This window comes from Lepidochelys kempii, chromosome 6 (genome assembly GCF_965140285.1).
Source record: "Lepidochelys kempii isolate rLepKem1 chromosome 6, rLepKem1.hap1, whole genome shotgun sequence".
Taxonomy (NCBI): Eukaryota; Metazoa; Chordata; order Testudines; family Cheloniidae; genus Lepidochelys; species Lepidochelys kempii.
Window position 1 is genome coordinate 11,827,437 of NC_136385.1, and position 25,608 is coordinate 11,853,044.

General features: G+C 50.3%; 1 pseudogene; it reads right to left on the minus strand.

Moving 5' to 3' along the window:
- Positions 1 to 25,040, minus strand: part of LOC140913680 (uncharacterized) — a 37,450-nt pseudogene extending 12,410 nt beyond the window's left edge.
- Positions 25,041 to 25,608: the final 568 nt, after the last annotated feature.

Here is a 25,608-nt window from a genome sequence, read left to right on the forward strand (position 1 = left end):
TATTCAAGCTGTGAGGAAGGCGACATGGAGTCTGGTGGGGAAGAAAGCTCCATGCTCTTTCTTCCCTCACTTGTACTTGCTGAAATGCAAACTGTTCTGTTACCTGCATCTCCTCCCCCTGCTGCCTTGATGGTCCTCTTTATGGCTTAGATGTAAACTGTGGTAAACACACATTCCTCACTTTAGGACAGACCTGTGTAACAACTCCCTTGACATACCTGGCTTACTCACACTTTAGTGATAATTCCACCATATTCCATAACTCTGAATACCCACTGCTTGCATACCTCACACAAGAACATTACTGATCAGGTTGTTATTCATTATCAAATGATACCTCCCAAGGCCTATTTTGTGCAAAAACTATTACACTGGTGTGTAGGGTGTGAATAGAGGGGTACTTATGCTTAATGTCACAGTGTCCTGGTACAAAATAGGAGCAGCCAGACTCTCTTATCTGGGACGTTGGGCAGGAGGAGGCCACATCTATCTACATCCCTTGAAGATGGAATCCATTGTTAACTGGCCTATATGCCAAACTAAAAAGCAAATCCAGTTTTTTATAGGCTTGGCTAATTACTACTGCAGATGTGTAAGTGGTTCAGTGAGATTGTGGCTGCTATCACAGGCTAGCATTAAAAACCAAAACCAAGTGAAGTAGCATGAAAAGAAAGGCTTTGACAAGGTGAAAATGATCCTGTCAGGAAAGTCCACTGTGACCAGTCCAGAGATTATAGGCGAATGCAGGAGTGGGTGGGTGAGATTCAGTGCCTACAACGTACCATTCCATTACGCAAGGTTTTTTATCACATTCTTCTTACAAAGACAAACTTTGATTCTATCCTAGTCTGGGTGGGTGATTTTGCTACCAGAAAGGGACTATGGATCCTTCAATATAGATTCTTCTTCCACTCAAGCTTATCTGCTAATGGACTCACAGGACTTCTTGTTTAGTTGAACTGACACCAATTCTCAGTCGAATTTAGAAATTTAGTCAAATTACTTCATTATCAAGAAATGTCAATTCATTTCAGAAGGACAATGCCCGGGGATACTCAGAGCCAAGCTTGTACAGGCACAAGACTACTCCACGTTAAAACCAAAACCTAACATGTAGGGAATGATTTTGAAGCTATTCTACTTTCTCTAGAATTTAACCAGTTCTTATGCCACCATAACCATACATTTAAATAGTAGTAAAAATCTTTATCTCACAAGCTAATTCAAAGCTCCTTCCCCTCTGTCTAAGAAGCTGTCAATTTTCTTGACCACAAAAATCTGTAGGATTTCTAAGATGAACCCTCTGAAACATTCAGATGTGGTCAACACCAAAAACTTAGATATAAAAATTTCAGACCCTGCACAACTTAGTTAGGTCCCACTGTAAATGCAGCTAAGTCAATGGAAGAATTCTTCCATCTACCTTGCCACCGCCTCTCAAAAGGGTGGGGTTACTACAGAGACAGGGAAACCCCTTCCATGGTGGTGGTAAGTACAATATTTGTAATAAAAAATAAATCTGAAGTACGTTTTGTATTCCGGGTTGTAACTGAAATCAATATATTTGAAAATGTAGAAAATATCCAAAAATATTTAAATAAATCATATTCTATTATTAACAGCACGATTCATCACACAATTAATCACAATTAATTTTTGTAATCTCACGATTAAATTTTTTAATAATTTGACAGCCCTATTAAAGATCAAATTGATGGAATAAGCCCTTTCGTCTATGTTGCAAAACCCTACACTATGGTGCTATGACTGCAAAGCCATAGATGCGCCGCAGTAGCATATGCTCAAAATTCGGGGAGCAGGTGTTCCTACCCCAGCAGAAAAACATCTTCTGTCAGCATACACTCCATCTATACTAGGTAACCATGCTGGAATAGCTCCATCAACATAGGCTCCATAGTGTAGACCTAGCCTGTTAGTGATTCAGTGTAACTTCTAGACAACTCGTGACTAGTGAAATACAAATACACATCACAGATTTTAGTCGTCCAGAGGGTTTTAACCCTGGTATGAAGCATTTAGTTTAAACACAACCAAGACATCAACTGGGTAAACAATACATGGATATTTCACTAGGAGGGTGGTGAAGCACTGGAATGGGTTACCTAGGGAGGTGATGGAATCTCCATCCTTAGAGGTTTTTAAGGCCCGGCTTGACAAAGCCCTGGCTGGGATGATTTAATTGGGGTTGGTCCTGCTTTGAGCAGGGGGTTGGACTAGATGACCTGAGGTCTCTTCCAACCCTAATCTTCTATGATTCTGTGACCCTGTTCAGGCAAGAGCTAAAACTACCAGTGACTGAAACAGGTTCCCCCATCTCCCTCTAACCCGCCACCACCATCGCACTGCCAAGGAGCAGGAGCCAGAGCCCTCAGGCCTGTGACAGGAACGTACAATATAGTGCAGGTACAATAGAGGTTTGATCCCTGCTGGGGGTCCATGTTTCATAGCCCCCACTCTGCTCTTCCACTCCTGGGGGGACAGGGAAGGGGAAGTCTGCCCTGGTCTAGTGTGGAGGGTGGGGACACAGCTCCTCAGGCAGCCATGTGTCTCCTCCACATATCAGCCCCTAGGTCAGGGGTGGGCAAACTATGGCCCGTGGGCCACATCCAGCCCCCGGGACCTTCCTGCCTGACCCCTGAGCTCCCGGCCAGGGAGGCTACCCCCACCTCCTCAGCTCGCTGCACCGCCAGCGCTCTGGCCCGCTGCTCCTGGGCAGCGCGGGCGGTGTGTCTGGCTCCGGTGGGGCCTGAGCTCCTGCCGCTCTGAGCGGCATGGTAAGGGGGCAGGGCTATGAGCTCCGGCGGGCCACGCAGTCGCCAGACACACTGCTCTGAGTGACATGGTAAGCGGGCCAGGGGGCTGGATAAGGGGCAGAGGTTCTGGGGGGGCGGTCAGGGAACGGAAAACGGGCGGGGGGATAGGCATGGGAGTCCCGGGGGACTGTCAGGGGGCGGGGGTGTGAATAGGGGTCGGGGCAGTCAGGGGACAGTGAGCAGGGGGGTTGGGGTCCTGGGGGGGCAGTTAGGGTGGGGGTCTCTTGAGGGGGCCATCAGGGGACAAGGACCAGGGGGGTTTGGATGGGTCAGGGATTGTGAGGGGGGCAGTCAGGGGGCAGGAAGTGGGAGGGGGCGGATAGGGGGCAAGGCCAGGCTATTTGGGGAGGCACAGCCTTGCCTACCCAGCCCTCCATACAATTTTGCAACCCCGATGTGGCCCTCAGGCCAAAAAGTTTGCCCACCCCTGTTCTATGATAAACGTCATTTTGCTACATATATAAGTTGGAGTTGGCATGGAGGTGACTTCTCCAGCTCAGCTTCACCACTGCGATGGCTGGATCTAAAGACGGAGAGGCAGTTCATTCAGGTGATTCACTCAAGGTGCTGTGACAGCCAGACGCCTGTTCTCTGGGTGGATTTCTCAGTGGTGCTTGTCAGCGACCAGATTTCACTTGTTACCCAGCACGGGGCACTCAACCTGGCCAGGCAAGTATGCTCCCACTCACCATCACTGTCATGCAGATGTTTCTATTTTAGGGAGCGGGACATTTTATACCTTTTCTGATGGGCAAAGCTAATGTGGTCCAATGAGGAAGTCATCCGGACTCATGGCAAAAACTTGGAATGTCCAGCCAGGATACGAGTTATGTCCCTTCTCATTGTCCAATGAGAAAACAACTCTTGCAACTTTGGAAAACTCCAGCGTCTTTGTGTAAAACACCTTGTGCCATCTCCACTTAGGTCAGACACGCTGGGTCATGCATTGAACATCTGCTGGCTCAGCTCCAGTCAGTGACCTATTTCTGCAAGTTACTTTCCGTGGGCCCCCTGCGGTATGCTCCTTTGGCCCACTGTGCATGACTCCATGCTCTTTCCATCTTAGCTGTCTGCAGCAATCTCCAACAATGTTCTGGAAGTTAGAATAAAGTCTCTATTGAAAGTCTCTTCCCCCTCCTGGATGACTCTGTCCTTGGGTAGTAGTTCATTACACAGCCATATAGAGTCATTTGATTCACTTGCTTGGTCCACCAGCAAGAGGAGAGAACAGTTAGTGAAATAACACAAGAGAGCTCTATGCACCTCCGTACCAGGACTTATTTCCTAAACCTCAGTGACAAGGTCAGTAGGATCACTTCACATGTGACACTCTCTGGGCACCTGCCAGTCACACAGTTCATCAGGGCTCATGGTCAGTTAGGCCTTCGAGAACACTTTGGTTCGTTCACTTTAAAGATTCATACTTCACATTAAGAAAAGGAGTACTTGTGGCACCTTAGCCCTGGTCTACACTAGGTCGAATTTAGCAGCGTTAAATCGATTTAAACCTGCACCCGTCCACACAGTGAAGCCCTTTATTTCGACTTAAAGGGCTCTTAAAATCGATTTCCTTACTCCACCCCTGACAAGTGGATTAGCGCTTAAATCGACGTTGCCGGCTCGAATTTGGGGTACTGTGGACACAATTCGATGGTATTGGCCTCCGGGAGCTATCCCAGAGTGCTCCATTCTGACCGCTCTGGACAGCACTCTCAACTCAGATGCACTGGCCAGGTAGACAGGAAAAGAACCACAAACTTTTGAATCTCATTTCCTGTTTGGCCAGCGTGGCAAGCTGCAGGTGACCATGCAGAGCTCATCAGCACAGGTGACCATGATGGAGTCCCAGAATCGCAAAAGAGCTCCAGCATGGACCGAACGGGAGGTACGGGATCTGATCGCTGTTTGGGGAGAGGAATCCGTGCTATCAGAACTCCGTTTCAGTTTTCGAAATGCCAAAACCTTTGTCAAAATCTCCCAGGGCATGAAGGACAGAGGCCATAACAGGGACCTGAAGCAGTGCCACGTGAAACTGAAGGAGCTGAGGCAAGCCTACCAGAAAACCAGAGAGGCCAACAGCCGCTCTGGGTCAGAGCCCCAAACATGCCGCTTCTATGATGAGCTGCATGCCATTTTAGGGGGTTCAGCCACCACTACCCCAGCCGTGTTGTTTGACTCCTTCAATGGAGATGGAGGCAATACGGAAGTAGGTTTTGGGGACGAAGAAGATGATGATGAGGAGGAGGTTGTAGATAGCTCACAGCAAGCAAGCAGAGAAACCGGTTTTCCCGACAGCCAGGAACTGTTTCTCACCCTAGACCTGGAGCCAGTACCCCCCGAACCCACCCAAGGCTTCCTCCTGGACCCAGCAGGCGGAGAAGGGATCTCTGGTGAGTGTACCTTTTAAAATGCTATACATGGTTTAAAAGCAAGCATGTGAAAGGATTACTTTGCCCTGGCATTTGCGGTTCTCCTAGATGTAGTCCTAAAGCCTTTGCAAAAGGTTTCTGGGGAGGGCAGCCTTATTTCGTCCTTCATGGTAGGACACTTTACCACTCCAGGCCAGTAACACGTACTCGGGAATCACTGTAGAACAAAGCATTGCAGTGTATGTTTGCTGGCATTCAACCAAAATCCGTTCTTTATCTCTCTGTGTTATCCTCAGGAGAGTGAGATATAATTCATGGTCAACTGGTTGAAATAGAGTGCTTTTCTTCAGGGGACACTCAGAGGAGCCCATTCCTGCTGGGCTGTTTGCCTGTGGCTAAACAGAAATGTTCCCCGCTGTTAGCCACAGGGAGGGGGGAAGGTTGAGGGGGTAGTCACGTGGTGGAAGGAGGCAAAATGCGACCTTGTAACGAAAGCACATGTGCTATGTATGTAATGTTAACAGCAAGGTTTACCCTGAAAGAGTGTAGCGACTGTTTTATAAAATGTGTCTTTTTAAATACCGCTGTCCCTTTTTTTTTCTCCACCAGCTGCATGTGTTTCAATGATCACAGGATCATCTCCTTCCCAGAGGCTAGTGAAGCTTAGAAAGAAAAAAAAAACGCACTCGCGATGAAATGTTCTCCGAGCTCATGCTGTCCTCCCACACTGACAGAGCACAGACGAATGCGTGGAGGCAAATAATGTCAGACTGCAGGAAAGCACAAAATGACCGGGAGGAGAGGTGGAGGGCTGAAGAGAGTAAGTGGTGGGCTGAAGAGAGTAAGTGGCAGGCTGAAGACAGGGCTGAAGCTCAAATGTGGCGGCAGCGTGATGAGAGGAGGCAGGATTCAATGCTGAGGCTGCTGCAGGACCAAACCAGTATGCTCCAGTGTATGGTTGAGCTGCAGCAAAGGCAGCTGGAGCACAGACTGCCACTGCTGCCCCTCTGTAACCAACCGCCCTCCTCCCCAAGTTCCATAGCCTCCACACCCAGACGCCCAAGAACACGGTGGGGGGGCCTCCGGCCAACCAGCCACTCCGCCACAGAGGATTGCCCAAAAAAAAAGAAGGCTGTCATTCAATAAATTTTAAAGTTGTAAACTTTTAAAGTGCTGTGCGGCATTTTCCTTCCCTCCTCCACAACCCCTCCTGGGATACCTTGGTAGTCATCTCCCTATTTGTGTGATGAATGAATAACGAATGCATGACTGTGAAGCAGCAATGACTTTATTGCCTCTGCAAGCAATGATTAAAGGGAGGAGGGGCGGGTGGTTAGCTTACAGGGAAGTAGAGTGAACCAAGGGGCGGGGGGTTTCATCAAGGAGAAACAAACAGAACTTTCACACCGTAGCCTGGCCAGTCATGAAACTGGTTTTCAAAGCTTCTCTGATGCGTACCGCGCCCTCCTGTGCTCTTCTAACCACCCTGGTGTCTCGCTGCGCATAACCAGCAGCTAGGCGATTTGCCTCAGCCTCCCACCCCGCCATAAACGTCTCCCCCTTACTCTCACAGATATTGTGGAGCACACAGCAAGCAGTAATACCAGTGGGAATATTGGTTTCGCTGAGGTCTAAGCGAGTCAGTAAACTGCGCCAGCGCGCCTTTAAACGTCCAAATGCACATTCTACCACCATTCTGCACTTGCTCAGCCTGTAGTTGAACAGCTCCTGACTACTGTCCAGGCTGCCTGTGTACGGCTTCATGAGCCATGGCATTAAGGGGTAGGCTGGGTCCCCAAGGAGAACTATAGGCATTTCAACATCCCCAACAGTTATTTTCTGGTCTGGGAATAAAGTCCCTTTCTGCAGCTTTTGAAGCAGACCAGAGTTCCTGAAGATGCGAGCATCATGCACCTTTCCCGGCCATCCCACGTTGATGTTGGTGAAACGTCCCTTGTGATCCACCAGAGCTTGCAGCACTATCGAAAAGTACCCCTTGCGGTTTATGTACTCGGCGGCTTGGTGCTCCGGTGCCAAGATAGGGATATGGGTTCCGTCTGTGGCCCCACCACAGTTAGGGAATCCCATTGCAGCAAAGCCATCCACTATGACCTGCACATTTCCCAGGGTCACTACCCTTGATATCAGCAGATCTTTGATTGCGTGAGCTACTTGCATCACAGCAGCCCCCACAGTAGATTTGCCCACTCCAAATTGATTCCCAACTGACCGGTAGCTGTCTGGCGTTGCAAGCTTCCACAGGGCTATCGCCACTCGCTTCTCAACTGTGAGGGCTGCTCTCATCTTGGTATTCATGCGCTTCAGGGCAGGGGAAAGCAAGTCACAAAGTTCCATGAAAGTGCCCTTACGCATGCGAAAGTTTCGCAGCCACTGGGAATCGTCCCAGACCTGCAACACTATACGGTCCCACCAGTCTGTGCTTGTTTCCCGAGCCCATAATCGGCGTTCCACAGCATGAACCTGCCCCATTAGCACCATGATGCATGCATTGTCAGGACCCATGCTTTCAGAGAAATCTGTGTCCATGTCCTGATCACTCACGGGACCGCGCTGACGTCGCCTCCTCGCCCGGTATCGCGTTGCCATGTTCTGGTGCTGCATATACTGCTGGATAATGCGTGTGGTGGTTAATGTGCTCCTAATTGCCAAAATGAGCTCAGCGGCCTCCATGCTTGCCTTGGTATGGCGTCCGCACAGAAAAAAGGCGCGGAACGATTGTCTGCCGTTGCTCTGACAGAGGGAGGGGCGACTGATGACACGGCTTACAGGGTTGGCTTCAGGGAGCTAAAATCAACAAAGGGTGTGCCTGTACATCAAGGAGTATTTCAGGCAGGACTGCACGGAGGGTTCCAATAAGAAATGGTGCACCTAAGTTATCGTTGTTATTGGAACAAGGAGGTTAGCCTGGCCTCTGATTGATACATGGCTAGATTTACCTCGCTGCACCTTCTCTGTGAGTGACTGCAGTGTGATCTAGACAGGGGAGGAGGCAAATGAGTACAAAACAAATCTGGTCTATTTCTTGTTCTGACCCACTCCATCTATCTTTTACATCTTTGGCTGGCAGCAGACGGTGCAGAAGGACTGCATGCCATCCACATCTCATGGCTGCTTGGCAGAAGATGGTACAGTACAACTGCTAGCCATCTTCATCTCTTGCCTGCCTGGCATAAGATGGTACAATACGACTGCTAGCAATCCTCATCTCTTGCCTGCCTGGCAGAAGATGGTACAGTACGACTGCTAGCAGTCCGTATCGCCTGCCCACTCACCATAAGACGGTTCAATAGGACTGCAGGACTAAAGAGAATGACCTGGTCAAGTCACTCCAAATTTAGTCCCTGCGCCCATGTCTGCCCAGGCGCTCCCAGCCGACGTGGCCAGGAGCACCTCGGACACGACGAGGACGACTACCAATCGTATTGCACCGTCTGCTGCCAGAAGGCAATGGGTTGCTGCTACTGTGCAGCAAAGCCGTACCGCGTCTGCCAGCACCCAGGAGACATAGGGTGACGGTTACCTGAGCTGGCTCCATGCTTGCCGTGGTATGGTGTCTGCACAGGTAACTCATGAAAAAAGGCGCGAAACGATTGTCTGCCCTTGCTTTCACGGAGGGAGGGAGGGAACGGGGGCCTGACGACACATACCCAGAACCACCCGCGACAATGTTTTAGCCCCATCAGAGTGCTCCATTGTGAGTGCTCTGGACAGCACTCTCAGATGCCCGATTGTTTGCCATTGCTCTGACGCTGGGAGGGGCGCTTACAGGGTTGGCTTCAGGGAGCTAAAATCAACAAAGGGGGTGGCTTTACATCAAGGAGTATTTCAGGCAGGACTTCACGGAGGGTTCCAATAAGAAATGGTGCACCTAAGTTATTGTCCTTATTGGAACAAGAAGGTTAGCCTGGCCTCTGATTGATACATGGCTAGATTTACCTCACTGCACCTTCTCTGTAAGTGACTGCAGTGTGATCTAGAAGAATGAGTCCCCTAGACAGGGGAGGGGGGAAGCAAATGAGTACAAAACAAATCTGGTCTATTTCTTGTTTTGATCCACTCCATCTATCTTTTACATCTTTGGCTGGCAGCAGACGGTGCAGAAGGACTGCATGCCATCCACATCTCATGGCTGCTCGGCAGAAGATGGTACAGTACGACTGCTAGCAGTCCGTATCGCCTGCCCGCTCACCATAAGATGGTTCAATAGGACTGACTGCAGGACTAAAGAGAATGACCTGCTCAAGTCACTCCAAATTTAGTCCCTGCGCCCATGTCTGCCCAGGCGCTCCTGATCGACCTCACAGAGGCGACCAGGAGCACCTCAGACATGACGGTGACGGCTACCAGTCGTACTGTACCGTCTGCTGCCACAAGGCAAGGGGTTGCTGCTACTGTGTAGCAATGCCGTACCGCGTCTGCCAGCACCCAGGAGACATAGGGTGACGGTTACCTGAGCGGGCTCCATGCTTGCCGTGGTATGGCATCTGCACAGGTAACTCAGGAAAAAAGGCGCGAAATGATTGTCTGCCCTTGCTTTCACGGGGGGAGGGAGGGAACGGGGGCCTGACGATATGTACCCAGAACCACCCGCGACAATGTTTTAGCCCCATCAGGCATTGGGATCTCAACCCAGAATTCCAATGGGCAGCGGAGACTGCGGGAACTGTGGGATAGCTACCCACAGTGCAACGCTCCGGAAGTCGACGCTTGCCTCGGTACTGTGGAAGCGCTCCGCCGAGTTAATGCACTTAATGCACTTAGAGCATTTTCTGTGGGGACACACACACTCGAATATATAAAACCGATTTCTAAAAAACCGACTTCTATAAATTCGACCTAATTTCGTAGTGTAGACATACCCTTAGAGACTAACAAATTTATTTGAGCATAAGCTTTTGTGAGCTACAGCATCCGATGAAGTGAGCTGTAGCTCAAGAAAGCTTATGCTCAAATAAATTGGTTAGTCTCTAAGGTGCCAAAAGTACTCCTTTTCTTTTTGCGAATACAGACTAACACGGCTGCTACTCTTAAACATTTCACATTGGCTTTTCCACATGCCAACTGAATGGATCCGCTTCTTTAATATCCAATATAGTTAGACAGACCTTTGTTAAAGATTTGTTATATATTTCTTATTGATCACGTTTCTATTTAAAATAGACAGCATGAGCAGTTCCCGAGTCTTCTTCCAATCACACGGACCAGGCTGTCCCGCCCTGTCCCTCAGACCAATCCACGCTGAGATGGGACGGTAAATTCCACCTCTGGAGTGTCCTGGCTGGAGCTGATGGTTGTGGGGCAGAGGTGGGCAAACTACGGCCCGCAGGCCACATCCGGCCCGTGGGACCATCATGCTCAGCCCCTGAGCTCCCGGTCAGGGCGGCTAGCCCCGGCCCCTCCCCTGCTGTCCCTCCTCCCCCGCAGCTTCAGCACGCCGCCTGCGCTCTGGCCCGCCACTCCTGCCGGGAAGCCCGGGGGCATGGCTGCGAGCTCTTGCTGCTCTGAGGAGCTTGGTAAGGGGGCAGTCAGGGGACAGGGAGCAGGGAGGCGGAGGTTCGTGGGGGGCGGTCAGGGGACTGGGAACAGGGGGGTGGGAGGGGGGGAGTTGGATAGGTGTGGGAGTCCCGGGGGGGCCTGTCAGGGGCCAGGGGTGTGGATAGGGATTGGGGCACTCAGGGCACAGGGAGCAGGGGGTAGTTGGATAGGGGGTAGGTCCTGGGGGGGCGGTTAGAGACGGGGGGCCCCGGGAGGGAGCGGTCAGGGGACAAGGAGCAGGGGGGCATCTTGGATGGGTCAGGGGTTCTGAGGGGGGTGGGAGGTGGGAGGGGGAAGATAGGGGACAGAGGGCCAGGCTGTTTGGGGAGGCAAAGCCTTCCCTACCGGGCCCTCCATACAGTTTCCCAACCCTGATGTGGCCCTCAGGCCAAAAAGTTTGCCCACCCCTGTTGTGGGGGGGAGTTCCTGGCTGGAGGTGTGTGTGTGTGTGTGTGTAAGAGAGAGAGACAGAGAGAGAAGGGTGGGTCCTGGCTAGATGGCAGGGCAGGGAGCGTCCTGGCTGGATCCCAGCTAGATGGGGTGGGAGGGTCACACTAATGGAGTAGGCCATGACCAATTGCTCTGAAGGCACAATAAGCTCATGGGCATCTCCATAATCCAGCTGTCAACCCCTTCCCCACAGGGCTCAGCCAAATTCCCTTCCTTGCCCCGACATGGACTCTCCACTGGGCATCACGAAGACAGGACCACAGCCTGGTCTGCATCTGCTGGAGCTCTGGCCGCAGTCGGCGCAGCGGTACCATTGCTCCCCGGTGTGCGTGTGCTGATGCGCTGTCAGGTGGGAGAGCTGAGCGAAGTCCTTGCCGCAGTCGGCGCAGCAGTAGGGCCGCTCCCCGGTGTGCGTCCGCCGATGCTGGGTCAGGGCGGAGGCTCGGATGAAGCCCTTGCCGCAGTCGGCGCAGCGGAAGGGCCGCTCCCCGCTGTGCGTGCACCGGTGCTGGGTCAGGGCCGAGGCGTTGCCGAACCTCTTGCCGCAGTCGGCGCAGCTGTGGGATTGCTGCCCCATGGCCAGCCTCTGGTGTGGAGCCAGGTCTGGTCTCGGGCTGAGTCCATCCCCACGCTCGGCACGAGGATTGACTCCATCCTGTCCATGGCTCCCCCCGTGGGTCGTGGGATCCTGCCTTCCCCCCTCACTCTCCCCACATTCAGGCTGTGTCCTCATTCCTCCCCGGATCCCGTGCCCTGCTGGAGAGAGCAGAGGCAATCCTGGTGTTGGCTCGCGGTTAAGTTTGCAGGTTTGTTAAAGTGAGAATAATCTCATTGATAGCTCGATTTTCCCATTGATCTGTGACTTGTCTGTGACTCACTGCACAATAGTGACTCCTGTCCCATGGGGCTGGGCCCGAAGCCCTGCACCAGGTGGTGTAACCTGGCATCCAGGGCCAAAGTGCCCACTCACATTTGCCCCTCTGTCCCACCCAGGACAGATCGAACCTGAGCCCCGCAGGATAGGAGCTGTTGCTGTGCGGTGAGGGTAGGGAACCAGGACAAGCCCTATAGCCAGGAGAGCTTCAGGGACTAACACTGTGGGGTGAGCACGGGGCGGGTTCACTCTCGAGTCTCCCCCCACCCTCTCCACACCAGGCCAGGATTAGGGTCACGGTGCTGGGTGGAGGGTGCTGCTGTGAATGGTCAGCGCCCATTGGATACAAAATGCTGTGACAAATCTGCAGCCTGACTTACGGTGGTTCTACCCTTACTTGTTTGTGCAGCACCTAGCACCAGCTCCCACATGAGCCACGCACCTCTTGGGTCTCATTTTATGCTTAAATTGTAGAGTGCCCAGGAAACGGGCAGCAACTGGCACAATGCGGCCCTGATCCAGGACAAGGGCCCGTACATGCTAATGCAGTACAAACAAGGTCTGTTTTTTCTTTTCAAACTGATTTTGTTTTTATTTTAATCAGAGGATTTTATGTTGTTGGCTCTTCACTTTCTCCCCATTTTGTAGCATGAGACCTGCTCCCCCGTTTTGGTACTGTTTTAACTATACCACTTTGAAACCAGTTTAGTTAAAGGGCTACAACCCTCTAATGTGGACACAGTTAGACCGGCATAAAGGTATGTAGAACAACATAGCTTATTCCTGTGGGGGAGTGAGTCCTTTTCAAGGAATTCCTTCTGAAGAAGTCATTCAGCCTCGACCTGATGTTTCTTCCTTGTGCAAAACTAAATTGGAAGTTTGTTTTTTCTTGCAGGTGTGGGGGAGGGGACACATTACTCAGGATTTATGGTGATGTAATCTGAAACCACTTTTGTATTATTTTACAAGCCAATCAATGGATATTGTTAAGTGGGAAGGTGTTCACGGCTCCTGCACAGCGGGCCTGTGATCTACAGACAAGCACAGACCTCATTTAGGCTGACAGGCGAGCTAAGCATTAGCACTGAAGCAATGTTAGTTTGAAGTGACAAAGGGTTTGTGCCATGGAGGGAGCAGGAAGAGAGGGGGATGAGAGAAAGATTGTCCCACTGAGCTCCCTCACGTAGATCCTAGACCTGGGGTCAACGCCACTGTGCCCTTCCCATATTGCTGGGGGTCCTGGTTAAATGGCAGGGGGAAATGGCTCAAAACTATTGCCCTAGAATAAGTCCTATCTGCAAGGAAGCCTAGAAGAGAGCTTTGTGGACTATGGACCAGCAGGCCTGTCTCACCCCCGGCTCTGTAGAGTCTGATCCCGACACACACAAATGAATGTTATCCTCACAGCCCCACGGCCCTCTCCATTACACAGAGGGTGAAACTGGTGCACAGAGAGCGCTGTAGTGAGGCGCTTTAGGAATTGAATCAAGAACTTATGAATCCACATTTTACTTTAATGATTCAATGGAGCATGTGAACTAACCATCATGATTCTGTGTATTGTTTGTTGTGCTTTTGCAGATGTGGCCTTCAGGGAAACCCTTACACACCAGCAGAACACCTCTGTGTAAACACAGCTCCCCATGTCCTTCCCCCATGAGAGCTCTCGCTTTCCCTCAGCGCCCCTCAAATCCCCCCCACAAACTGTCCCATACCACTATCCCACCCCTCATCCCATCTCATCCCCTCCCCATCCCCAATTCATGTCCCTTTCACTGCTTTGAGGCCCCATCCCTCTTAGGTCCCATCCCGGGTCATAGATATCAAGCCCATAGAAGCCCACTGTGCCCATCCAGCCCAGCCTCCTGCCTCACCCAGGCCACAGAATCTCCCCCAGGATTCCTGCCTCTGGCCCGGTAACTCCTAGCTGAGCTAGAGCGGAGCTTTGAGAGAGAGAGACGCCCCATCTCCACTGACAGACTCCCAGGGATGGAGAATCCCTCCCGTCCCTAGGCGAGCTGTTCCAGTGGTGAATTCAAACACTGGCCCCTAATTCCCAGCCTCAACTGGTCTCCCTTCAGCTCCCAGCCAGTGGATCTTGCTCTGCCTTTGCCTTCTACATTAAGGAGCCCTCCACTAGCAGCTGGGGAAATCAGAAGGGATTGGATTATTATGACTCACCTGAGGAGGGGCTCTCAGGCCCCGAGTTTTCCCTGGAGCCCTCGGCATCCCAGATCCAGAGCTCTGCCTCCCCTACCTCGATCCGCTGGATTAAGTCTGGTGTGGAACCTGAATAGCCTGTTTGAGGGGAAAGAATCAGTTTTATTACTAAGGTCTTGTCTACACTACACAGATTTGTTGACAAAACAGTGGAGGTGTACGTACTACAATGCAACATTTGGTGACAAAAACTGTTTTGGTGATCAAATAAAACCACCTCCATGAGAGGCATGGAGCTTTTTGAGGCAAATTTTTAGCGACAAAGTATCAGTGTAGACACTGTGCTTGATTATGTTGCTATAAAGGGCCTCCAGGAGGTGCCCCACAATGCCCCTCCTGCCCGCTCTGGTCAGCAGTTTGAACTCTGCTGCCCTGCAGCCAGGTACACAGGCATCCACCCCTCCGTCTTAAAGCCCCGCAAATTTTTGAAATTCCACTTCCTGTTTTGTCGGCATGGAGAGCTGACATCGCATTTTCCCAGTTGATCACAGCAGCTCCACATGGCAAACGCTCTCCAGCTTGGACCCTGCGGAGCTGTTGGATCAGCTCAGTATATAGGGAGAGGAGGCTGTCCAATCCCCGCTGTGCTCCAGTTGTAGGAAGTTTGATACCAACAGGCACATTTCTCATGGCTTGTGCGAAAAGGGCTACGATAGAGACATGCTGCAGTGCAGAGCGAAGATAAAAGCACTGAGGCAGGAGTACCAGAAGGCAAGGGATGCAAACTGTCACTCTGGTGCTGAACTAAAGACCTGCCACTTCTGTAAGGAGCTGGATGCCATCCTTGGCAGTGACCCCACCTCCACTGCCAAGAGCCCTGTGGACACTTCAGCAGGGCTGGAGTCAGTGGAAAGTGTACCTAACCCAGAGGATGAGATCACGGATGAGGAAGTGGAGATGGCAGTCTCCAGGTGGGGTGGTGAGTGAGGACCTCTTTTCTACTCTGGAGGTGTCTACCCAGTCCCACCAGTCCCTCTCTGGGGAGCAGGAAGCAGAAGAGGAGACCGCTGGTAAGTGACTTTCTTGAGTTGATGCTTCTCGTTTATATGATTTCCAGCTTTCCTTCGCTTTGTGTAATGTGAAAGTGGGTAAAGGGTTAGAAATATACAAGACTTACTGTGTTTCTGTGCACTGCACATTCCCCTGTGCAGCTAAGCAGTGTGCCGGAACAGTATGTTGATGAACACTGGGATTTCATGGGAATGTTCCAGAGATATCTCTAGGAAACTTTCCTGAAGGTAATTGCCAATCCTTTGCCAAAAGTTCCTTGGGAGAGCTGCTTTTGTTCCTTCCCCCATTGTAGGAAACCTTCCCGTGCCACTCGGCAATCCCTTGTGCAGGGACCAAAGTGGCACACAGGTGAGCAACATAGGGAACAGGTCTGAACCCACAAGCACACAGTAGATGCACCCTTGCATCCTTGCTTACACTCAGGAGTGAGATATCAGCTTCAATGATCCCTGCCGGTGAAAAAGGGTGGGAGAATTTACAACATTGTTCCTAGTCACCTGCACCGTGACCCTTGAATCACCACCATCGCTCTTTTGCCGAGCTGGAACACCCCTCCCACCTCCCCCCCCCCCCACACACACACACACTGAGCTGAACTCATCATGCTTAGGGGGTGTTTGTTCACAAAGATGTCTGCCTGCCTAGGGTCAGTGAGAAACTGCTTGGGATGCTACAAGAGGTGTATTTTACTGTAATGATTCAATGGGGTGTGTGAACTAACAAACAATCATGATTCTGTGTATTGTGTCTTGTGTTTCTGCAGATGTGGCCTTCAGGGGAACCCTTACACACCAGCAGAGCGTCTCTCCCAGATAAGAAAGCTGTGACAGGTTTGGGCCCTTTGGAGTGTCACCCCAGGTGCTGGGATGCCAATGAATCAGCCTGTTCTGCCAGCCTGGGTGCCCTTTACCTGGCCTTGCTGGGTTAGGCTCACAAGCCTCTTCCAGCCAAGCACACAGGCAGGGCCACACCCAACTGCACAGAGAGACACAGATCCACTCTGGAAAGATTCAGCCTTCAGGGCTTGCCCCAGCACTCTGGGGCCCACTCCCTTTAAGGGGTACAAACTCAAAGGTTTTATGAAATTTTCCCCCTCCCTCAATGTGGAGGGAGTTATGCACAACCTCTTGCCCCCACCCCCACTTAGAAATTACATAAACTGGGTTATATTATAAACAAGAAATAAGTTTATTAACTACAAAAGGTGAATTTTAAGTAAATATAAGAGATGACAGACAGAACAAAGCAGGTTACTGACCAAATAAAGCAAAATACGCAAGCTAAGCTCAATATACTTAAGAAACAGGTTATAAAATGTAAATTCTCACCGTAAATGTTATTTTAGGCAGGTTGCAAAGTTTCTGTGGTTCAGAGTTCCAGTTCTATTCCTTTTCAGACTGTACCCCTGTCTCCCCGCTTGCCTTCCCTTCAGGTGGCTTTAGCAGTCTTCTTGGGCAGACAGACCATGGAGAGGAGTCTTGTTTGCCTTCCTCCCCACCCTTAAATAGGATTTACATAAGGCGGGAATCCTTTGTTTCCCAAACTTGCCCCCTCCCCCACCTTCCAGTGGAAAGTTACAAGAAGTCCCAGGTAATGTTTAGTATCAGGTGACAAGACCACCTGACTCTGTAGTATCACAACATCCATGAGTCAGTGGCAGTGTGGAGCGTCCGCAGGAAGGCCAAGCTTTTCACAGTCCATTGTCCTCACTGATGGTCATCAGCCCTGTCTGACTTTTCCATTGTTGTACCTGAACTGTTAGCAGTGGGCATCACCCAAAGTAGCATAGTTGAAATACAGATACATAGTCAATATTCCTAACTTCAGATACAGTAATGATACAATTGAATAATTGCATTCAGTAAATTATAATCTTTCCAAGGATATCTTACAAGACCTATCACAGTTATGTCATATTCATATCAGAAGCATATTTTCATAAAGAATATGGAGTGAAACGTCACAAAAGTGACCAAGGCAGAGCAAAGAGGATATGTTCCAGGAGATGCTACAGTTCTCTGACACAGAAAAAAGGGAATGCAGGAAGTAGATAGAAATGGAAAGGCGGGACAGAAAAGAATATCAGGAGATTGTTCAAAAGGCCACTGAGTGGATGATAAAAGTAATGAAGAGGCAACCAGAGATGTTGAAGTCCCTAATCATGCTCCATTCTGAACAGATGGATGCTCGACTCCCACTGCAGCCACTTCGGAACTGTTTTCCTTGCCCTCCCCAAACTCCTCCCACACATTCCTTTCAACTTTCTGGGACTTCTCGGTTTCTTCTTCACTCCATTCCTTTGGACAGCTTCCAAAATGATACTGGATTTATGCACACCTATGACAATCTGCCCTTCACTGTACCTCCCTTCCCACCAAGCCTTCGTTTTAATAAAAACAAAATCTCTGAAAGATCACTAATCTTTATTTGTGTACTACAGATTGTGATAGCAGCTACCAGTAAAACATATATAGGCAGTTTAGTCATTTTCTTACTGAAAACCTAGTCTACGAACCATCGCAAGTGTTTCGTAACGAAACTTGATTTAATGAAGCAGGGCAGATCGCTACATAGAAATATACATCGCTGGTTCTCATTCTCAAAATGTTGCCTCAAAGCCTCCCTGATTCGAACTGCGTCCTCTCAAACTGTGCCTCTCTAATAGCCCTGGCATCAGGCTGCTCAAAATCAGCAGCCAGGCGATCTGCCTCTGTGCCCCACCCCTGAGCAAACCTTTCACTCTTAGCTTCACAACTATTATGCAATGTACAGCGGGTGGCTATGACCATGGGAATATTATATATTAATATTCCTTTAATCTGCCAAACGCACACTCCACGATCTGCCTGCACCTACTCAGCCTATTGTTGAACCACTTCTTGCTGCTGTCCAGGTTTCCTGTGTAAGGCTTCATGAGCCATGGAAGTAACGGGTAGACTGGGTCTCCCAGGATCACTATGGGCATTTCAACATCCCCCACTGGTCTCTTCTGGTCTGGAAAAAAAGTCTCTGCTTGCAGCTTTCTGTACAGGCCAGTGTTCCTGAAGATGCATGTGTCATGCACCTTCCTGAACCACCCCACACTAATGTCAGTGAAACGTCCACAACACCATGGAGAATTAGCCCTTTCTATTGACATATTCTGTGGCAATGTGGTCCAGTGCCAAAATTGGGCTACACATCTGTCGCCCCTCCGCAGTTAGGGAAACCCATTTCTGCAAAGCCATCCACTATTTCACGCACATTGCCAAGAGACATGGTCCTTCGTAGCAGGATGTGATTAATGGCCCTGCACACTTGTGCTAACGCAGCCCCAGGGGTCAACTTCCCCACTCTGAACTGATTCGTGACCAACTGGTAGCAGTCAGGAGTCGCCAGCTTCCTAAATGCAATCGCCACGTCCTTCTCCACCAAGAGGGCAGCTCTCATTTTGATGTCCATGCAACATGGGGCTGAGGTGAGTTCCACACAAAGTCCCAGGAAGGTGGCTTTCCGCATCCAAAAGTTCTGCGGCCACTGCTCATCATCCCAGACCTGCATAACGATGTGATTGCACAACCCAGTGCTTGTTTCCCTAGCCCAAAAGTGATGGTCCACCATGTGCAGCTGCTCCATGAATGCCAGAAGTAATCTGGTGTTGTTTCTATCCACAGCCCACAGCAGGTCAGGCAGCTCTGACTCATGTTCAGATAGGAACCTCATGTTTAAGTGCACTGCAAATCTGCGATGTGTTAATGACAGAACAGCGTGGGATCCATCCTTTCACACACAGATGGTGGGCGCACAGCAAACAAGGGCCGTTGTAAAATGCAGTGAAAGGCACTCGGAAGAGCACAGAATGCTGGGACGGAAAACAATGCATCATGGGATGTTGAGTCCACACCCATGATGCACTGCGATCCACTCCGCCAGCCCACAAGGTGGCGAGTAGCACTGTGGGATAGCTACCCACAATGCACTGCTCTTACCGTGAATGCCAGAGCACCAAGTGTGGATGCATTCTGCCGACAGAGGGAGCACAGCGTGAACACGCAATAGTGATGTTATTACAGCATTTTTTGGTCGTCGACATAACTTCTGTCACCATAGTACTGTAGTGTAGACACGGGCTAAGCTTTTGGGGGCAGAGAGCTACATTTATAATATGCCTGTGCAGCACCCGGCACAACAGGGACCTGATCTCTGGCATTGCGTGCGCAGCAAGTGGCACAATGGGGCCCTAATCTCGGTCACTGCTTTAGAGGAAAGTGAGAAAGATCCCAAGCAGGACAATAACGGAATAAACCTTCCTTAGGAGAGATTTCATCCCTTACCCCTCCAGGTGAGTTTAGGTCATACTCTGAAGCAGCAAGGTCTATAATCCTTCTGAATTTGCAAGAGATAAAGATTTTAAAAATAAGCATTAGGATAACTCTAAATGTTGCAGAGAAAAATTCCATCTTTGTCTCAGTGCTATCTAGCACCAGTGTGTTCCGCAGGACAACTGTGTGACACAGATTTCCTTTTACCCATTGAAATATCATTGAACATCCCTTTGTCCTCAGATTAGGAGACAGGGTGAACAGAAAGTCCCCCCCTACCTTCTCTCTCCTGGCCATCATTTCACGTACCCAATTGTCTCCTGAAAAAATTTTCAGGAAGGAAGTGTTTGCTTCTTTGCCGTCTTATTGCTGTTTTCAACAGCTCTTTGCAGCATGTCATTAAGAGACCGGCCATAATGTGTTATGCCGGTATCATTAGGTAACACTACCACATAGACCTGCACGGTTTTTTGCTTAGGGTGCGAGCACTGTTCAGCTGCACGGTTGTTAAATTTATGATGTATCCTCTTTTCCAGAGGAGTGGGTTGGGGGGAGTGGGAGGCTGTGCAAGCAGCAGGAGTTTTTTTTGCAGGGTCTGAAGCCTTTTTCTGCAGCCATATTACGAGAGCAGCAGCCAGGAGCCCAAAAAGCAGAAAGTCACCTTCTCACATTCCATCTAAATTACATTAAAACAATGTAATACCAGGCTGTTAAAAAGGAGACCTTATCCTAATAGCACCCACCATCATCAGATACAGAAACAGATCTTCAGATGGTTAAAGAAAACTTTGTTTGATAGCATTCTGTCTGGTAAGGAATCACTTATCAACAGTTGTGGGTGTGAAATTGCTACTTTGTTTTACCTTTACAGTCCCTACCTCTCTATTGTTTATCTGTATGGTTTCTGTCTGGTTCTTTGATTGTTTCTGTCTGTTGCATAATTAATTTTATATTTAAATCAACTAAGGTGATAGGGTATGACTGGGTAAAGAATGGTTTCACAATATTTTAAGATTAGTCAAAGAATTATTTTGCAGTACTTTAAAATGATTGGTAAAAGGTACAGCTAAGCAGGACTCAGGTTTCACTATATAAACTGGGGTCCAAAAGGAAGTTCTTTGGAACCAGCTCCAGAACACAGCCCAAAGATCAGAGCTGCCAGACCTCAACACCCCCAGAAGCTGGAGTCCCTGGCCAACCTGATCCTGAGTGGCCAGCAGGAAAAGTTCGTCTGCCTTATTGGGAGTGGTGAGCATTGTATGCTTAGCGTGAGCATTCCATTTTGGTGACTGTTAATAAACAGAGGTTAAGGATATAAGGCATAAGGTTCTTTCACTAGTAAAAAACACCCACAAATGCGCAGAGTGTAAAGTTACACCCTGAGCCCTAGGAACTGGGTAAGGGCAGGTGCCCTAGTGTGGGTAACATTTTCTCCATGCCTTGAATCATAGAATCATAGAATATCAGGGTTGGAAGGGACCCCAGAAGGTCATCTAGTCCAACCCCCTGCTCAAAGCAGGACCAATTCCCAGTTAAATCATCCCAGCCAGGGCTTTGTCAAGCCTGACCTTAAAAACCTCTAAGGAAGGAGATTCTACCACCTCCCTAGGTAACGCATTCCAGTGTTTCACCACCCTCTTAGTGAAAAAGTTTTTCCTAATATCCAATCTAAACCTCCCCCACTGCAACTTGAGACCATTACTCCTCGTTCTGTCATCTGCTACCATTGAGAACAGTCTAGAGCCATCCTCTTTGGAACCCCCTTTCAGGTAGTTGAAAGCAGCTATCAAATCCCCCCTCATTCTTCTCTTCTGCAGGCTAAACAATCCCAGCTCCCTCAGCCTCTCCTCATAACTCATGTGTTCCAGACCCCTAATCATTTTTGTTGCCCTTCGCTGGACTCTCTCCAATTTATCCACATCCTTCTTGAAGTGTGGGGCCCAAAACTGCACACAGTACTCCAGATGAGGCCTCACCAATGTCGAATAGAGGGGAACGATCACGTCCCTCGATCTGCTCGCTATGCCCCTACTTATACATCCCAAAATGCCATTGGCCATTGGCCTTCTTGAGCAGAGCTGCTGCCATCAGTGGCTGGGCTGGGATTCCTGGAAGAGGTTGTTGCTCACGGGCTGTTTGCTACCACTGCTGTGCCAGGACTGAGGGACATAATATGCAAGTAAACAAATTACACTAAAATTAACCCCAGGCTCTATGGACATGAGCTCTCCTCCAACAGGAAGCGGACCTGAAAGGTGCTGACTACGGCTGTTGATTAAATTGCAGTTAACTCACACAATTAACTCCAAAAAATTATTTGCAATTAATTGCAGTTTTAATTGCACTGTTAAAACAACAGAAACCCAATTGACATTTATTAAATATTTTTGGATGTTTTTCTACATTTTAAAATATATTGACTTCAATTACAGCACAGAATACAAAATGTACAGTGTTCACTTTATATTATTTTTATTACAAATATATTATTTCTTTTATCTGTCATTTTTACAATGCAGATGTTTCAATTCACCTCATACAAGTACTGTAGTGCAATCTCTGTTGTGAAAGTGAAAATTTTCAAGTGTAGATATTTGTTACATAACTGCACTCAAAAACAAAATAATGTTAGAGCGTAAAAGTCCAATCAGTCCTACTTCTTGTTCAGCCAACTGCTAAGACAAACAAGTTTGTTTACATTTACGGGAGATAATGCTGCCCGCTTCTTATTTACAATGTCACCTGAAAGTGAGAACAGACGTTCATATGGCACTTTTGTAGCCAGCATTGTAAGGTATTTATGTGCCAGATATGCTAAACATTCGTATGCCTCTTCATGGTTCGGCCACCATTCCAGATGACATGCTGATGATGCTCATTAAAAAAAAAAAAAAGCATTAATTAAATTTGTGACTGAACTCCTGTGGGGGAGGAGAGAATTGTATGTCTTCTATATTGTTTTACATACATTCTGCCATATATTTCATGTTTATAGCAGTCTCGGATGATGACCCAGCATGTTGTTCGTTTTAAGAACACTTTCACTGCAGATTTGTTAAAACACAAAAAAAGGTACCAATGTGAGATTTCTAAAGGTAGCTACAGCACTCGACCCAAGGTTTAAGAATCTGAAATGCCTCCCAAAATCTGAGAGGGACAGGGTGTGGAGCATGCTTTCAGAAGTCTTAAAAGAGCAACATGTTATCCGGAAGCTACAGAACCCGAACCACCAAAAAAGAAAGTCAACCTTCTGCTGAGATATCTGACTCAGATGATGAAAACGAAAATGTGTCGGTCTGCACTGCTCTGGATCATTGTCAAGCAGAACCCATCATCAGCATGGACGCATGTCCTCTGGAATGGTGGTTGAAGCATGAAAGGACATATGAATCTTTAGCGCATCTGGAATGTAAATACCTTGCGACCCCGGCTACAACAGTGCCATGCAAATGCCTGTTCTCACTTTCAGGTGATATTGTAAACAAGAAGCAGGCAGCATTATCTCCTGCAAATGTAAACAAACTTGTTTGTCTGAGCGATTGGCTGAACAAGAAGTAGGACTGAGTGGACTTGTAGGCTCTAAAGTTTTACACTGTTTTATTCTTGAATGCAGTTTTTTTGTACATAATTCTACATTTGTAAGTTCAACTTTTATGATAAAGAGATTGCACTACAATACTTGTAGGAGGTGAATTGCAAAATACTATTTCTTTTGTTTTTTTACACTGCAAATATTTGTAATAAAAATATAAAGTAAACACTGTACATTTTGTATTCTGTGTTGTAACTGAAATCAATATATTTGAAAATGTAGAAAACATCCAAAAGTATTTATATGGTATTCTATTATTAACAGTGCGATTAATCACGATTAATTTTTTAATTGCTTGATAGCCCTAGTACTGACATTTGCCACCAGTTGGCCACTCAGTGGCACATGGCAGCCGAGGCTTCAAGGGAACCCAGACATTTCACAGCTGCGAATAAAAGAGGGGAAATTGGTCCTTACCCAGGGAAACAAGGGCCCGGTAATTCCTCAGCATCTGGTCCTGATACAGCTGCTTCTCTGGCTGGGACAAGAGCTCCCACTCCTCCCGGGTGAAATACAGAGCCACATCCTCAAACGCCACCTGGAGCTGCTGGCACAAGCGTTACACATTCAGCACCTTCCGCTCCAGCCCCTCACCCCGGAGTCTCAGCAGGGGATGCGGTTTCTAGGGGAGCGACTCCCAGGGAACCCCCAGCCCAGCAGCTGTGACCCAGGGAGACTCCCTGCCCCGCTCAGCTCCCCAGGGACTCGGGGCCCTGCTGAGGGGACAGGAGTTGCCTTTGGCTTCACATGGGCAGGGGTGAAAGTAAATCTAGGAACTTACCAGTATGGGGCTGGGCTGGGGCCGGCTCTGGCCCCCAGAAGGGGCGGGGCCCCAGGAGGAAGGGACGGAGCTCGGGGGGTCAGAGTCAGCCCCGGCCCACCCCGTACCGGCAAGTGCCTCCTTCCCCCTCCCCGGGGTAGCAGCGGCAGCTGGGGCTCTGGCAGTGGTTTAAAAGGCCCTGGGCAGTAGTGGTGGCCGGAGCCCTGGGCCCTTTAAATTGTCCCCAGAGCCTGCCGGAGCCCTGGGGAAGTGGCTCGGCCGCGGCTACCACCCTGGGCCCTTTAAATCACCGCCCCAGCCCTGCCGCCGCTACCCCAGGGCTCCGGCAGGCTCCGGGGTCAATTTAAAGGGCCCAGGGCTCCGGCAGCAGGGGTCTGGTAGCAATTTAAAGGGCTGGGGGCTCCAGCCGCTGTAGGCCCTTTAAATTGCACCTGGGGAAGCCGATCCACCCTGGTACGGCGCACCGGCTCTTCCCGGTACACCGTACTGGGGTGTGCCAGCTTACTTTCATCTCTGCCCAGGGGGTTCTGAGTCAGGGCCCTGGGAAGGGCCTGAATCCCAGGGCAAGAAACAGGAGTCCCCGCCTCTGCCACAGGCCTGTGCTCAGCCCCACTCCCACCCCTGGCTCGGGCACCTCAGGGCTCCTTTGCCAGGCCAGGGCCCTAAGGGTAAAGGGACGGCACCCATCTCCACATGTCTGCCTGGCCAGGGCCCTCCCCTCCTTAGTCCCAGGGACGGTCCTGGCTTTCTGTGGGAGGGTCCTGGGGCCCCAAAGCCTCTCCCCGGCTCCAGCTGCTGCAGCCCTGGGCCCCCCAGGCTGCGCTAGTGCAAAGCAGGACCCTAGGCCTTGCCTGGCCGCGCTGAGCCGCTCCCGACCCTGGGGCAGTGCTTGGCCCGGGTCAGCACCACCCCCCGGGGAGCTGCTGTAGCCCCCAGCCCCGGGGTCACTAGCGCGGGAGGGACCCGGATCCCGGCCCCCCTTGGGACCAGCCAGTGCCCGGCCGGGGAGTCCCCGCCCCGCGTCCTGCCTGCGCCGGCCCCGCTGCAGCCATCGCCATGGTCTGGGGCTATTGGGGTCTGGGGCAAGGCGAGGTCCTTGGTAGCAGGGAAGGGACAGACAGGGCGTGTCTGGAGAGAGGAGAAAAGGGGCCAAGTCAGTTCCCAAGGAATCCCCCGAGGAGAGCGGGACCCCGTTATTCTGGGCCAGGTGTGACATTCTCAGTAACATCCCAGGGAGGGGGCTGGGGTTACCCCCCCCCCGGTCACTGCCCTACTACGGGCACGGGAATGAAGCCCCAGGTTAGCTCAGTTGCAGACCCCTCTCCCCCTTCGTTGGCACCGGCTGGTGGGGGGTCACCAGCCCCCTTCGGCTCCGAACCCCCCCCCCGGCGGCCGCTTTCCCCGGGCAGCGATTTCCTGCCTGCGCGGCTGTTTCTCCCCCTCCCCTGCGCCCCGCTCACCGACCGACCGCTGGGCTGCAGCGGGGACCCGCCCTGCGCACGGGCCGGGCTGGGGACCCAGGTGTCTGGCCTGGCACGGGAAGGCTCCTTGGCCCTGCCTGCTCCAGGGCGGATTTAGCGCCCCAGCCAGTAACCCGCCCCGCCCCGCGCTGACCTGTGC